Source organism: Oncorhynchus mykiss, chromosome 15 (genome assembly GCF_057628025.1).
Source record: "Oncorhynchus mykiss isolate SJ-2025 chromosome 15, ASM5762802v1, whole genome shotgun sequence".
Lineage (NCBI taxonomy): Eukaryota > Metazoa > Chordata > Actinopteri > Salmoniformes > Salmonidae > Oncorhynchus > Oncorhynchus mykiss.
In genome coordinates, this window is record NC_143036.1 from 61,501,741 (window position 1) to 61,521,774 (window position 20,034).

The following is a 20,034-nucleotide window of genomic DNA, read 5'->3' on the forward strand; positions in this document are numbered from 1 at the left end:
ATACTGCTATGGCCTAATAATCATATTACATAAGCTATATTACATGGACTATATTACATAGACTATATTACGTGGACTATATTACATAGACTATATTACGTGGACTATATTACATGGACTATATTATATAGACAAATTACGTGGACTATATTACGTGGACTATATTACATGGACTATATTACATAGACTATATTACATGGACTATATTACATAGACTATATTACGTGGACTATATTACATAGACTATATTACGTGGACTATATTACATAGACTATATTACGTGGACTATATTACATGGACTATATTACGTGGACTATATTACATAGACAAATTACGTGGACTATATTACGTGGACTATATTACATGGACTATATTACATAGACTATATTACATGGACTATATTACATAGACTATATTACGTGGACTATATTACATAGACTATATTACGTGGACTATATTACATGGACTATATTACGTGGACTATATTACATGGACTATATTACATAGACAAATTACGTGGACTATATTACGTGGACTATATTACATGGACTATATTACATAGACTACATTACATGGACTATATTACATGGACTATATTACGTGGACTATATTACGTGGACTATATTACATGGACTATATTACATGGACTATATTACATAGACTATATTACGTGGACTATATTACGTGGACTATATTACATAGACTATATTACATGGACTATATTACATGGACTATATTACATGGACTATATTACATGGACTATATTACATAGACAAATTACGTGGACTATATTACGTGGACTATATTACATGGACTATATTACATAGACTATATTACATGGACTATATTACATGGACTATATTACGTGCACTATATTACGTGGACTATATTACATGGACTATATTACATGGACTATATTACATAGACTATATTACGTGGACTATATTACGTGGACTATATTACATAGACTATATTACATGGACTATATTACATGGACTATATTACATAGACTATATTACGTGGACTATATTACATAGACTATATTACGTGGACTATATTACATGGACTATATTACGTGGACTATATTACATGGACTATATTACATAGACAAATTACGTGGACTATATTACGTGGACTATATTACATGGACTATATTACATAGACTATATTACATGGACTATATTACATGGACTATATTACGTGGACTATATTACGTGGACTATATTACATGGACTATATTACATGGACTATATTACATAGACTATATTACGTGGACTATATTACATGGACTATATTACATAGACTATATTACATGGACTATATTACATGGACTATATTACATGGACTATATTACATGGACTATATTACATGGACTATATTACATAGACAAATTACGTGGACTATATTACGTGGACTATATTACATGGACTATATTACATAGACTATATTACATGGACTATATTACATGGACTATATTACGTGGACTATATTACGTGGACTATATTACATGGACTATATTACATGGACTATATTACATAGACTATATTACGTGGACTATATTACGTGGACTATATTACATGGACTATATTACATGGACTATATTACATGGACTATATTACATGGACTATATTACATAGACTATATTACATAGACTATATTACATGGACTATATTACATGGACTATATTACGTGGACTATATTACGTGGACTATATTACATGGACTATATTACATGGACTATATTACATAGACTATATTACGTAGACTATATTACGTGGACTATATTACATGGACTATATTACATAGACTATATTACGTGGACTATATTTCATAGACTATATTACATGGACTATATTATGTGGACTATATTACATGGACTATATTACATAGACTATATTACGTGGACTATATTACATGGACTATATTACATAGACTATATTACGTGGACTATATTACATAGACTATATTACATGGACTATATTACATGGACTATATTACGTGGACTATATTACATGGACTATATTATGTGGACTATATTACATGGACTATATTACATAGACTATATTACGTGGACTATATTACATGGACTATATTACATAGACTATATTACATGGACTATATTACATAGACTATATTACGTGGACTATATTACATAGACTATATTACGTGGACTATATTACATGGACTATATTACGTGGACTATATTACATGGACTATATTACATAGACAAATTACGTGGACTATATTACGTGGACTATATTACATGGACTATATTACATAGACTATATTACATGGAATATATTACATGGACTATATTACGTGGACTATATTATGTGGACTATATTACATGGACTATATTACATGGACTATATTACATAGACTATATTACGTGGACTATATTACGTGGACTATATTACATAGACTATATTACATGGACTATATTACATGGACTATATTACATGGACTATATTACATGGACTATATTACATGGACTATATTACATAGACAAATTACGTGGACTATATTACGTGGACTATATTACATGGACTATATTACATGGACTATATTACATGGACTATATTACGTGGACTATATTACGTGGACTATATTACATGGACTATATTACATGGACTATATTACATGGACTATATTACATGGACTATATTACATGGACTATATTACGTGGACTATATTACGTGGACTATATTACATAGACTATATTACATGGACTATATTACATGGACTATATTACATGGACTATATTACATGGACTATATTACGTGGACTATATTACGTGGACTATATTACATGGACTATATTACATGGACTATATTACATAGACTATATTATGTGGACTATATTACGTGGACTATATTACATAGACTATATTACATGGACTATATTACATGGACTATATTACATAGACTATATTACGTGGACTATATTACATAGACTATATTACGTGGACTATATTACATGGACTATATTACGTGGACTATATTACATGGACTATATTACATAGACAAATTACGTGGACTATATTACGTGGACTATATTACATGGACTATATTACATAGACTATATTACATGGACTATATTACATGGACTATATTACGTGGACTATATTTCGTGGACTATATTACATGGACTATATTACATGGACTATATTACATAGACTATATTACGTGGACTATATTACATAGACTATATTACATGGACTATATTACATGGACTATATTACATGGACTATATTACATGGACTATATTACATGGACTATATTACATAGACAAATTACGTGGACTATATTACGTGGACTATATTACATGGACTATATTACATAGACTATATTACATGGACTATATTACATGGACTATATTACGTGGACTATATTACGTGGACTATATTACATGGACTATATTACATGGACTATATTACATAGACTATATTACGTGGACTATATTACGTGGACTATATTACATAGACTATATTACATGGACTATATTACATGGACTATATTACGTGGACTATATTACATAGACAAATTACGTGGACTATATTACGTGGACTATATTACATGGACTATATTACATAGACTATATTACATGGACTATATTACATAGACTATATTACGTGGACTATATTACATAGACTATATTACGTGGACTATATTACATGGACTATATTACGTGGACTATATTACATGGACTATATTACATAGACAAATTACGTGGACTATATTACGTGGACTATATTACATGGACTATATTACATAGACTATATTACATGGACTATATTACATGGACTATATTACGTGGACTATATTACGTGGACTATATTACATGGACTATATTACATGGACTATATTACATAGACTATATTACGTGGACTATATTACGTGGACTATATTACATAGACTATATTACATGGACTATATTACATGGACTATATTACATGGACTATATTACATGGACTATATTACATGGACTATATTACATAGACAAATTACGTGGACTATATTACGTGGACTATATTACATGGACTATATTACATAGACTATATTACATGGACTATATTACATGGACTATATTACGTGGACTATATTACGTGGACTATATTACATGGACTATATTACATGGACTATATTACATAGACTATATTACGTGGACTATATTACGTGGACTATATTACATAGACTATATTACATGGACTATATTACATGGACTATATTACATAGACTATATTACGTGGACTATATTACATAGACTATATTACCTGGACTATATTACATGGACTATATTACGTGGACTATATTACATGGACTATATTACATAGACTATATTACATGGACTATATTACATGGACTATATTACGTGGACTATATTACATGGACTATATTACATGGACTATATTACATGGACTATATTACATAGACTATATTACGTGGACTATATTACGTGGACTATATTACATAGACTATATTACATGGACTATATTACATGGACTATATTACATGGACTATATTACATGGACTATATTACATGGACTATATTACATAGACAAATTACGTGGACTATATTACGTGGACTATATTACATGGACTATATTACATAGACTATATTACATGGACTATATTACATGGACTATATTACGTGGACTATATTACGTGGACTATATTACATGGACTATATTACATGGACTATATTACATAGACTATATTACGTGGACTATATTACGTGGACTATATTACATGGACTATATTACATGGACTATATTACATGGACTATATTACATGGACTATATTACATAGACTATATTACATAGACTATATTACATGGACTATATTACATGGACTATATTACGTGGACTATATTACGTGGACTATATTACATGGACTATATTACATGGACTATATTACATAGACTATATTACGTAGACTATATTACGTGGACTATATTACATGGACTATATTACATAGACTATATTACGTGGACTATATTTCATAGACTATATTACATGGACTATATTATGTGGACTATATTACATGGACTATATTACATGGACTATATTACATAGACTATATTACGTGGACTATATTACATAGACTATATTACATGGACTATATTACATGGACTATATTACGTGGACTATATTACATGGACTATATTATGTGGACTATATTACATGGACTATATTACATAGACTATATTACGTGGACTATATTACATGGACTATATTACATAGACTATATTACATGGACTATATTACATAGACTATATTACGTGGACTATATTACATAGACTATATTACGTGGACTATATTACATGGACTATATTACGTGGACTATATTACATGGACTATATTACATAGACTAATTATGTGGACTATATTACGTGGACTATATTACATGGACTATATTACATAGACTATATTACATGGAATATATTACATGGACTATATTACGTGGACTATATTACGTGGACTATATTACATGGACTATATTACATGGACTATATTACATAGACTATATTACGTGGACTATATTACGTGGACTATATTACATAGACTATATTACATGGACTATATTACATGGACTATATTACATGGACTATATTACATGGACTATATTACATGGACTATATTACATAGACAAATTACGTGGACTATATTACGTGGACTATATTACATGGACTATATTACATGGACTATATTACATGGACTATATTACGTGGACTATATTACGTGGACTATATTACATGGACTATATTACATGGACTATATTACATGGACTATATTACATGGACTATATTACATGGACTATATTACGTGGACTATATTACGTGGACTATATTACATAGACTATATTACATGGACTATTTTACATGGACTATATTACATGGACTATATTACATGGACTATATTACATGGACTATATTACGTGGACTATATTACGTGGACTATATTACATGGACTATATTACATGGACTATATTACATAGACTATATTATGTGGACTATATTACGTGGACTATATTACATAGACTATATTACATGGACTATATTACATGGACTATATTACATAGACTATATTACGTGGACTATATTACATAGACTATATTACGTGGACTATATTACATGGACTATATTACGTGGACTATATTACATGGACTATATTACATAGACAAATTACGTGGACTATATTACGTGGACTATATTACATGGACTATATTACATAGACTATATTACATGGACTATATTACATGGACTATATTACGTGGACTATATTACGTGGACTATATTACATGGACTATATTACATGGACTATATTACATAGACTATATTACGTGGACTATATTACGTGGACTATATTACATAGACTATATTACATGGACTATATTACATGGACTATATTACATGGACTATATTACATGGACTATATTACATGGACTATATTACATGGACTATATTACGTGGACTATATTACGTGGACTATATTACATGGACTATATTACATGGACTATATTACATAGACTATATTACGTGGACTATATTACGTGGACTATATTACATAGACTATATTACATGGACTATATTACATGGACTATATTACATGGACTATATTACATGGACTATATTACATGGACTATATTACATAGACAAATTACGTGGACTATATTACGTGGACTATATTACATGGACTATATTACATGGACTATATTACATGGACTATATTACATGGACTATATTACGTGGACTATATTACGTGGACTATATTACATGGACTATATTACATGGACTATATTACATAGACTATATTACGTGGACTATATTACGTGGACTATATTACATAGACTATATTACATGGACTATATTACATGGACTATATTACATAGACTATATTACGTGGACTATATTACATAGACTATATTACCTGGACTATATTACATGGACTATATTACGTGGACTATATTACATGGACTATATTACATAGACTATATTACATGGACTATATTACATGGACTATATTACGTGGACTATATTACATGGACTATATTACATGGACTATATTACATGGACTATATTACATAGACTATATTACGTGGACTATATTACGTGGACTATATTACATAGACTATATTACATGGACTATATTACATGGACTATATTACATGGACTATATTACATGGACTATATTACATGGACTATATTACATAGACAAATTACGTGGACTATATTACGTGGACTATATTACATGGACTATATTACATAGACTATATTACATGGACTATATTACATGGACTATATTACGTGGACTATATTACGTGGACTATATTACATGGACTATATTACATGGACTATATTACATAGACTATATTACGTGGACTATATTACGTGGACTATATTACATGGACTATATTACATGGACTATATTACATGGACTATATTACATGGACTATATTACATAGACTATATTACATGGACTATATTACATGGACTATATTACGTGGACTATATTACGTGGACTATATTACATGGACTATATTACATGGACTATATTACATAGACTATATTACGTAGACTATATTACGTGGACTATATTACATGGACTATATTACATAGACTATATTACGTGGACTATATTTCATAGACTATATTACATGGACTATATTATGTGGACTATATTACATGGACTATATTACATGGACTATATTACATAGACTATATTACGTGGACTATATTACATAGACTATATTACATGGACTATATTACATGGACTATATTACGTGGACTATATTACATGGACTATATTATGTGGACTATATTACATGGACTATATTACATAGACTATATTACGTGGACTATATTACATGGACTATATTACATAGACTATATTACATGGACTATATTACATAGACTATATTACGTGGACTATATTACATAGACTATATTACGTGGACTATATTACATGGACTATATTACGTGGACTATATTACATGGACTATATTACATAGACAAATTATGTGGACTATATTACGTGGACTATATTACATGGACTATATTACATAGACTATATTACATGGAATATATTACATGGACTATATTACGTGGACTATATTACGTGGACTATATTACATGGACTATATTACATGGACTATATTACATAGACTATATTACGTGGACTATATTACGTGGACTATATTACATAGACTATATTACATGGACTATATTACATGGACTATATTACATGGACTATATTACATGGACTATATTACATGGACTATATTACATAGACAAATTACGTGGACTATATTACGTGGACTATATTACATGGACTATATTACATGGACTATATTACATGGACTATATTACGTGGACTATATTACGTGGACTATATTACATGGACTATATTACATGGACTATATTACATGGACTATATTACATGGACTATATTACATGGACTATATTACGTGGACTATATTACGTGGACTATATTACATAGACTATATTACATGGACTATATTACATGGACTATATTACATGGACTATATTACATGGACTATATTACATGGACTATATTACGTGGACTATATTACGTGGACTATATTACATGGACTATATTACATGGACTATATTACATAGACTATATTATGTGGACTATATTACGTGGACTATATTACATAGACTATATTACATGGACTATATTACATGGACTATATTACATAGACTATATTACGTGGACTATATTACATAGACTATATTACGTGGACTATATTACATGGACTATATTACGTGGACTATATTACATGGACTATATTACATAGACAAATTACGTGGACTATATTACGTGGACTATATTACATGGACTATATTACATAGACTATATTACATGGACTATATTACATGGACTATATTACGTGGACTATATTACGTGGACTATATTACATGGACTATATTACATGGACTATATTACATAGACTATATTACGTGGACTATATTACGTGGACTATATTACATAGACTATATTACATGGACTATATTACATGGACTATATTACATGGACTATATTACATGGACTATATTACATGGACTATATTACATAGACAAATTACGTGGACTATATTACGTGGACTATATTACATGGACTATATTACATAGACTATATTACATGGACTATATTACATGGACTATATTACGTGGACTATATTACGTGGACTATATTACATGGACTATATTACATGGACTATATTACATAGACTATATTACGTGGACTATATTACGTGGACTATATTACATAGACTATATTACATGGACTATATTACATGGACTATATTACATGGACTATATTACATGGACTATATTACATACACTATATTACATAGACTATATTACATGGACTATATTACGTGGACTATATTACGTGGACTATATTACATGGACTATATTACATGGACTATATTACATAGACTATATTACGTAGACTATATTACGTGGACTATATTACATGGACTATATTACATAGACTATATTACGTGGACTATATTTCATAGACTATATTACATGGACTATATTATGTGGACTATATTACATGGACTATATTACATAGACTATATTACGTGGACTATATTACATGGACTATATTACATAGACTATATTACGTGGACTATATTACATAGACTATATTACATGGACTATATTACATGGACTATATTACGTGGACTATATTACATGGACTATATTACATGGACTATATTACGTGGACTATATTACATGGACTATATTACATGGACTATATTACATGGACTATATTACATAGACTATATTACGTGGACTATATTACATAGACTATATTACATGGACTATATTACGTGGACTATATTACGTGGACTATATTACATGGACTATATTACATGGACTATATTACGTGGACTATATTACATGGACTATATTACATGGACTATATTACATGGACTATATTACGTGGACTATATTACATGGACTATATTACGTGGACTATATTACATGGACTATATTACATGGACGTGTACACATATTACAATATTTTATATGTACTTTTTATAATCATCTACTTTGTCACATGTATTATTTGATTGGAGGAAGAAGAACATAAAGTGTACAGTAGGATTGTAGTTTGCACTCTCGTTATCATCCTACAGATGGCAGTATTGCAGTTATTTTAAATAAGTTTATCATGAGTCCAGATTTGAGCCCACGCTACAGTCTTAAATTAACGTAGGAAGACACTTGACTGTATCAGTATCAGATTGTGATTTATTTATATTTGAAAAAGTCATCTAACTCTCTGGTTAGCATTCTATGTACTATAGGAACTCTATAATATAGCTATAGCCTACATTCATTCACATCAGATAGTGTTCTCCTTATCCTTTCTGATCTCCCCATCCCGGATCCGGGTTCGTGAATACAGACTCAAGCTCATTACCATAACGCAACGTTAACTATTCATGAAAATCGCAAATCAAATGAAATAAATGGTGGCTGGTCTCAGATGATCCCACAGGTGAAGAAGCCGGATGTGGAGGGCTGGTGTGGTTACTCGTGGTCTGTGGTTGTGAGGCCAAATTCTCTAAAACTATGTTAGAGGCTGCTTATGGTAGAGAAATGAACATTCAATTATCTGGCAACAGATCTGGTGGACATTCCTGCAGTCAGCATGCCAATTGCACGCTCCCTCAAAACTTGAGACATCTGTGGCATTGTGTTGTGTGACAAAACTGCACATTTTAGAGTGACCTTTTATTGTCCCCAGCACAAGGTGCACCTGTGTAATGATCATGCTGTTTAATCAGCTTCTTGATATGCCACACCTGTCAGGTGGATGGATTATCTTGGCAAAGGACAAAGTGCTCACTAACAGGGATGTAAACAAATTTGTGCCAAAAATTTGAGAGAAATAAGCTTTTCGTGTGTATGGAAAATTACAGGGATCTTTTATTTCATCCCATGAAACATGGGACCGACACTTTACATGTTTGCGTTTATATTTTTGTTCAGTATAATTTTGCCTATAATCATTGTAGTGACTAATATTTCTGTATAGAGCTTGCCAGTTTGTAGTCCTAAAAACTGCAAATTAATTACCTCTGTTTCATTCAGTCATTCCTATGGGGAAAATTAATGGGCAAAGAATATGGTTGTGGGATAAACGCCCCAAAATCATAAAATAAATGTTCTATGAGATAATATCAGTCAGTTAACATGACCTTTATGAAATATGAAGCCTTTCATGTTTTTTTTTAGATAAATGCCTAGCAATTCAATTTACCACAGACCTTGTTTCCTATGTTTATCCAAAAACCCTAGAAAACCATAATTCCTTTTCACATAGACTTTGTCCAACGAACCATGGTGGAGTTAGTGCCTACAAAAAGACGCCATTACTATTGCTCTCTATTAGGCCTCTCCTAATAGTCTGTGTTTAGGTCTGACTAACTCCAAGAAGCTCCTTTCATATTATTCATTTACTACATGTTGCCTTCTCTTCGATTCACAACAAAACCACAATTAGAGTAGGCCTAATAAATATTTGAAGTGTATGCTACACTAAAGTTCCGTAAGGATAGGGTTAAGTTTAGGAGTTGGGTTAAGTTAAGGTTAGGGTAAGGGTTAGCTAAACGTGTTAAGATTAGGGTTAGAGCATGGTTAGCTAACATGCTAAGTAGTTGCAAAGTAGCTAAAAAGTAGTAAGTGGTTGAAAAGTAGCTAAAGTTGTCCGTGATGAGATTTGAACTTGCAACCTTTGGGTTGCTAGACTGTTGCGTTACACGCCTGACCAACCACCCTACTTTCATTAATGCCTTATGTAACCATATTATGCAACCATTGGACACATATCATATCATACTAAATGGAGTGTCTCGGAGTCTATGAAATGCTCTGAGACCAGGTTGAAAATGGTGTTGATATAAGCTAGCCCATGACAATGAAAATATCTCTATTGTTGACCTGAATGTATATATAGGCTAGGCCTAGCATGTGTTACAGCATTGACAGGAAAGGAAGATAGCATGTGTTACAGAATTGACAGGAAAGGAAGATCAGATTAAGGGCTCTAGTCAATCGGGTCCGCTTTAGCCGACATCCACATTTAGGCTGTTTTGGTGGTGTCTGAGGTAGAACTGCATTAGAGCTGTCAAATCCACAAGTGGCTCCCAGCATTATACCTACAGTGGACATCGCCATTGGTTGCACAGAGTCACGTTAACAGAAATCCCATGCAGCCTTGTTTAGGCTACAAATTCGAACACTGGAATGTGAGATGTAATTTACACCTCGATTAAGATAATGGAAATCCTCATTATTTAGTTGAATGTTTATACAATTTCAGCCTAATTATTTCTATATAGCCTACACTTTCTCGCTCTAACCTGTTAATGCCAGTTTACATCGCAACATATTTTATTAAGCAATAGGTCATCTTCACAGTCTGCAACAAAATGTCAAATGTCAAATCCACCTCAGTGGATTCCTGGAATAGCGGCGCCCTCTACTGGACACTTGGTGAACCTAGCCAGACTAGTCAATTACACCTGTTACAAGGTAGGCTAGACAATGATTATAAAAAAACGCATATAAAACGTTCCAGTGATTACCTATACTACCAGTCAAAAGTTTGGACACTCCTACTCATTCAAGGGTTTTAATTTATTTTTACTATTTTCTACATTGTAGAATAATAGTGAAGACATCAGAACTATGAAATAACACATATGGAATCATGTAGTAACCAAAAAAGTAATAAACAAATCAAAATATATATTTTATATTTGAGATTCTTCAAAGTAGCCACCCTTTGCCTTGATGACAGCTTTGCACACTCTTGGCATTCCCTCAACCAGCTTCATGAGGTATTACCTGGAATGCATTTCAATTAACGTGTGTCTTGTTAAAAGTTAATTTGTGGAATTTCTTTCCTTCTTAATGTGTTTGAGCCAATGAATTGTATTGTGACAAGGTAGGGTGGTATACAGAAGATGACCCTATTTGGTAAAAGACCAAGTCCATATTATGCTCAAATAAGCAAAGAGAAATGACAGTCCATCACTACTTTAAGAGATGAAGGTCAGTCTATCCGGATAATTTCAAGAACTTTGAAAGTTTCTTCAAGTGCAGTCGCAAAAAACATCAAGCGCCATAATGAAACTGGCTCTCACGAGGACTGCCACAGGAAGGAAGACCCACAGTTACCTCTGCTGCAGAGGATAAGTTCATTAGAGTTAACTGCACCTCGGGATTGCAGCCCAAATAATTGCTTCACAGAGTTCAAGTAACAGACACATCTCAACATCAACTGTTCAGAGGAGACTGCATGAATCTGGTCTTCATGGTCAAATTGCTGCAAAGAAACCACTACTAAAGGACACCAATAAGAAGAATAGACTTGCTTGGGCCAAGAAACACGAGCAATGGACATTAGACCGGTGGAAATCTGTCCTTTGGTCTAATGAGTCCACATTTGAGATTTTTGGTTCCAACCGACATGTCTTTGTGAGACACTGTCTGTGTTTAGAATTCTGGGCACACTTAACCAGCATGACTACCACAGCATTCTGCAGCGATACGCCATCCAATCTGGTTCGTGCTTAGTGGGACTATCATTTACTTCCAAGATGGCGTAACAGTCGGAAGTGTGTTTTGCCTTGTCCCATCCCGTGTAACTATCGTTTTTTCCCCTCGTTTTTTTCATATATATTTTAATCTCACTTTCCATCTACGGACTGAATATACTCTCCTGCAACCCGCCTCACCCAATGTGGTACGGATCGGTAGGAATCTCCGGATTCCTACCGCAAGCTCTGAACCTTTACACCAGATCACCGCAGCTAGCTAGCTGCAATCCGAGTGGCTACTCCTGACTAACGTCTCTGTCCTGAAGCAAGAACCAGTTAGCCTTGAGCTAGCCTCGAACTAGACCCATCTCCCTGCTAGCCGAAGAGGTCCACCAGCCAATTCTTGGGATACAATATCTCTTTTGCCAATTGGCCTGGACCGTTTACTGCTGACACGGAGCCCCACGGATCCATCACGACTGGTCTGCCGACGTAATCGTCCGAGGTGGTTTCAACAGGCTCTTCCATTGCAACGTCGCCGGAGGCCCATCTGCTAGCCCTGGCCCGCTAGCTGTCTGAATCGCAGTGTCTCCAGCTCGCCTAGCGTAGTAGGGACTACTGAATCGGCTCCGTGACTCATCTATTGCTACTCATTGGACCCATTGTAGAATAATAGTGAAGACACTCGGCTACACATGCCTCTCCCTAATGTAAATATGCCTTGTCTATTGCTGTTTTGGTTAGTGATTATTGTCTTATTTCACTGTATAGCCCGCAGCCCTGCCCAATAGGCCTTGGACAGCCCTTTTGATCCACCAACCACACATGCGGTGACCTCAGCTAGGTAAATGGTGCCCTAGAGACAAAACCTCTCTCATTGTCACTCAATTCCTAGGTTTACCTCCACTGTACTCTCATCCTACCATACCCTTGTCTGTACATTATGCCTTGAATCTATTCTTCCATGCCCAGAAATCTGCTCCTATTGCTATCTGTTCCAAATGCACTAGATGACCAGTTCTTATATGCTCTTGCCGTACCCATATCCTACTTATCCTATATCCTACTTCTCCTCTGTTCCTCTGGTGATGTAGAGGCCCAGGCCCAGGCCCTGCAGCCCCCAGCACCACTCTCATTCCCCGTAAAAGCCTTGGATTCATTCCTGTCAACATGAGAAGCCTCCTCCCTAAGTTTGCTTTATTCACTACTTTAGCACACTCAGCCAATCCGGATGTCCTAGCCGTGTCTGAATCCTGGCTTAGGAAGGCCAAAAATCCTGAAATTTCCATCCCCAACTACAACATTTTCCGACAAGATAGAACTGCCAAAGGGGGCGGAGTTGCAATCTACTGCAGAGTTCTGTCATACTATCCAGGTCTGTGCCCAAACAATTCGAGCTTTTACTTTTAAAAACCACCTTTCCAGAAACAAGTCTCTCACCGTTGCCGCTTGCTATAAACCCCCCTCAGCCCCCAGCTGTGCCCTGGACACCATATGTGAATTGATTGCCCCCCATCTATCTTCAGAGTTTGTACTGTTAGGTGACCTAAACTGGGATATGCTTAACACCCCGGCCTTCCTACAATCTAAACTAGATGCCCTCAATCTCACACAAATGATCAAGGAACCTACCAGGTACAACCCTAAATCCATAACCATGGGCACCCTCTTAGATATCATCCTGACCAACTTGCCCTCTAAATACACCTCTGCTGTATTCAACCAGGATCTCAGCGATCACTGCCTCATTGCTTGCGTCCGTAATGGGTCCGCGGTCAAATGACCACCCCTCATCACTGTCAAACGCTCCCTAAAACACTTCTGCAAGCAGGCCTTTCTAATCGACCTGGCCCGGGTATCCTGGAAGGATATTGACCTTATCCCGTCAGTAGAGGATGCCTGGTTGCTCTTTAAAAGTGCTTTAAAAAAACATCCTGTGGCGTTCTGCATTAGCATCGAATAGCCCCCGCAATTTGCAACTTTTCAAAAATAAATTTGCATCCTGTAGCCCTAATTCGAAAATGTTTTGGGACACTGTAGTCCATGGAGAATAAGAGCACCTCCTCCCAGCTGCCCACTGCACTGAGGCTAGGAAACACTATCACCACCGATAAATCTACAATAATCGATAATTTCAATAAATCTTTTTCTATGGCTGACCATGCTTTTCACCTGGCTACCCCTACCCTGGCCAACAGCTCTGCACCCCCTGCAGCAACTTGCCCAAGCCCCCCCCCCCCCCCCCCCCCCTCACACCCACATCCAGACAGCTGATGTTCTGAAAGAGCTGCAAGATAAAAATAAAAATCAAATCAAATCAAATTTTATTTGTCACATACACATGTTTAGCAGATGTTAATGCGAGTGTAGCGAAATGCTTGTGCTTTTAGTTCCGACAATGCAGTAATAACCAACAAGTAATCTAACTAACAATTCCAAAACTACTGTCTTATCCACACAAGTGTAAGGGGATAAAGAATATGTACATAAAGATATATGAATGAGTGATGGTACAGAGCGGCATAGGCGGCATAGGCAAGATACAGTAGATGGTATCGAGTACAGTATATACATATGAGATGAGTATGTAAAGTGGCACAGTTAAAGTGGCTAGTGATGCATGTATTACATAAAGATGCAGTATATGATATAGAGTACAGTATATATGTATGCATATGAGATGAATAATGTAGGGTATGTAAACATTATATTAGGTAGCATTGTTTAAAGTGGCTAGTGATATATTTTACATAATTTCCCATCAATTCCCATTATTAAAGTGGCTGGAGTTGAGTCAGTGTGTTGGCAGCAGCCACTCAATGTTAGTGGTGGCCTTGAGATAGAATGGCCACCACTAACTGATGGCCTTGAGATAGAAGCTGTTTTTCAGTCTCTCGGTCCCAGCTTTGATGCACCTGTACTGACCTCGCCTTCTGGATGATAGCGGGGTGAACAGGCAGTGGCTCGGGTGGTTGTTGTCCTTGATGATCTTTATGGCCTTCCTGTAACATCGGGTGGTGTAGGTGTCCTGGAGGGCAGGTAGTTTGCCCCCGGTGATGCGTTGTGCAGACCTCACTACCCTCTGGAGAGCCTTACGGTTGTGGGCGGAGCAGTTGCCGTACCAGGCGGTGATACAGCCCGCCAGGATGCTCTCGATTGTGCATCTGTAGAAGTTTGTAAGTGCTTTTGGTGACAAGCCAAATTTCTTCAGCCTCCTGAGGCCTTCTTCTCGATGCTGTCTGTGTGGGTGGACCAATTCAGTTTGTCTGTGATGTGTATGCCGAGGAACTTAAAACTTGCTACCCTCTCCACTACTGTTCCATCGATGTGGATAGGGGGGTGTTCCCTCTGCTGTTTCCTGAAGTCCACAATCATCTCCTTAGTTTTGTTGACGTTGAGTGTGAGGTTATTTTCCTGACACCACACTCCGAGGGCCCTCACCTCCTCCCTGTAGGCCGTCTCGTCGTTGTTGGTAATCAAGCCTACCACTGTTGTGTCGTCCGCAAACTTGATGATTGAGTTGGAGGCGTGCGTGGCCACGCAGTTGTGGGTGAACAGGGAGTACAGGAGAGGGCTCAGAACGCACCCTTGTGGGGCCCCAGTGTTGAGGATCAGCGGGGTGGAGATGTTGTTGCCTACCCTCACCACCTGGGGGCGGCCCGTCAGGAAGTCCAGTACCCAGTTGCACAGGGCGGGGTCGAGACCCAGGGTCTCGAGCTTGATGACGAGCTTGGAGGGTACTATGGTGTTAAATGCCGAGCTGTAGTCGATGAACAGCATTCTCACATAGGTATTCCTCTTGTCCAGATGGGTTAGGGCAGTGTGTAGTGTGGTTGAGATTGCATCGTCTGTGGACCTATTTGGGCAGTAAGCAAATTGGAGTGGGTCTAGGGTGTCAGGTAGGGTGGAGGTGATATGGTCCTTGACTAGTCTCTCAAAGCACTTCATGATGACGGAAGTGAGTGCTACGGGGCGGTAGTCGTTTAGCTCAGTTACCTTAGCTTTCTTGGGAACAGGAACAATGGTGGCCCTCTTGAAGCATGTGGGAACAGCAGACTGGGATAGGGATTGATTGAATATGTCCGTAAACACACCAGCCAGCTGGTCTGCGCATGCTCTGAGGGCGCGGCTGGGGATGTAGTCTGGGCCTGCAGCCTTGCGAGGGTTAACACGTTTAAATGTTTTACTCACCTCGGCTGCAGGCTGCAGTGAAGGAGAGGCCGCATGTGTTGGTTGTAGGCTGTGTCAGTGGCACTGTATTGTCCTCAAAGCGGGCAAAAAAGTTATTTAGTTTGCCTGGGAGCAAGACATCCTGGTCCGTGACGGGGCTGGTTTTCTTTTTGTAATCCGTGATTGACTGTAGACCCTGCCACATACCTCTTGTGTCTGAGCCGTTGAATTGAGATTCTACTTTGTCTCTATACTGACGCTTAGCTTGTTTGATTGCCTTGCGGAGGGAATAGCTACACTGTTTGTATTCGGTCATGTTTCCGGTCACCTTGCCCTGATTAAAAGCAGTGGTTCGGCGCTTTCAGTTTCACGCGAATGTTGCCATCAATCCACGGTTTCTGGTTTGGGAATGTTTTAATCGTTGCTATGGGAACGACATCTTCAACGCACGTTCTAATGAACTCGCACACCGAATCAGCGTATTCGTCAATGTTGTTGTCTGACGCAATGCGAAACATATCCCAGTCCATATGATGGAAGCAGTCTTGGAGTGTGGAATCAGATTGGTCGGACCAGCGTTGAACAGACCTCAGCGTGGGAGCTTCTTGTTTTAGTTTCTGTCTGTAGGCAGGGATCAACAAAATGGAGTCGTGGTCAGCTTTTCCGAAAGGAGGGCGGGGCAGGGCCTTATATGCGTCGCGGAAGTTAGAATAGCAGTGATCCAAGGTTTTGCCAGCCCTGGTTGCGCAATCGATATGCTGATACAATTTAGGGAGTCTTGTTTTCAGATTAGCCTTGTTAAAATCCCCAGCTACAATGAATGCAGCCTCAGGATGTATGGATTCCAGTTTGCAAAGAGTCAAATAAAGTTCGTTCAGAGCCATCGATGTGTCTTCTTGGGGGGGAATATATACGGCTGTGATTATAATCGAAGAGAATTCCCTTGGTAGATAATGCGGTCGACATTTGATTGTGAGGAATTCTAAATCAGGTGAACAGAAAGACTTGAGTTCCTGTATGCATTTGTGACCACACCACGTCTCGTTAGCCATAAGGCATACGCCCCCGCCCCTCTTCTTACCAGAAAGGTGTTTGTTTCTGTCGGCGCGGTGCGTGGAGAAACCAGCTGGCTGCAACGACTCCGATAGCGTCTCTCCAGTGAGCCATGTTTCCGTGAAGCAAAGAACGTTACAGTCTCTGATGTCCCTCTGGAATGCTACCCTTGCTCGGATTTCATCAACCTTGTTGTCAAGAGACTGGACATTGGCGAGAAGTATACTGGGGAGTGGTGCACGATGTGCCCATCTCCGGAGTCTGACCAGAAGACCGCTACGTTTCCCTCTTTTACGAAGTCGTTTTTTGGGGTCGCCGGCTGGGATCCATTCCGTTGTCCTGGGTGAAAGGCAGAACACAGGATCCGCTTCGCGAAAGTCATATTCTTGGTCGTACTGATGGTGAGTTGACGCTGCTCTTATATTCAGTATTGTATGTAATGTATATTCTCGATTGTATGTAATGAAACCTAAGATGACCTGGGGTACTAATGTAAGAAATAACACATAAAAAAACAAAAAACTGCATAGTTTCCTAGGAATGCAAAGCGAAGCGGCCATCTCTGTCGGCGCCGGAAATCAGCTGGGCTAGACAAATCAGCTGGGCTAGACAATCTGCACCCTCTCTAAAATGATTAGCCGAAATTGTTGCAACCCCTATTACTAGCCTGTTCAACCTCTCTTTGTATAGTCTGAGATCCCCAAAGATTGGAAAGCTGCTGCAGTCATCCCCCTCTTCAAAGGGGGATACACTCTAGACCCAAACTCTTATAGACCTATATCCATCCTGCCCTGCCTTTCTAAAATCTTTGACAGCCAAGTTAACAAACAGATCACCGACCATTTAGAATTCTTCTCCACTACGCAATCTGATTTCCGAGCTGGTCACGTGTGCCCCTCAGCCACGCTCAAGGTCCTAAATTATATCAATACCGCCATCGATAAAAGACAGTACTGTGCAGCCATCTTCATCGACCTAGCGTTCGACTCTTTCAATCACCGCATTCTTATTGGCAGACTCAATAGCCTTGGTTTCTCAAATGACTGCCCCGTCTGGTTCACCAACTACTTCTCAGATAGAGTTCAGTGTGTCAAATCAGAGAGCCTGTTGTCCGGATGTCTGGCAGTCTCTATGGAGGTGTCTGGTTAGACTGTAAACTCTCCTTCCAAACTCACATTAAGCATCTCCAATCCAAAATTAAGTCAAAAATTGGCTTGCTATTTTGC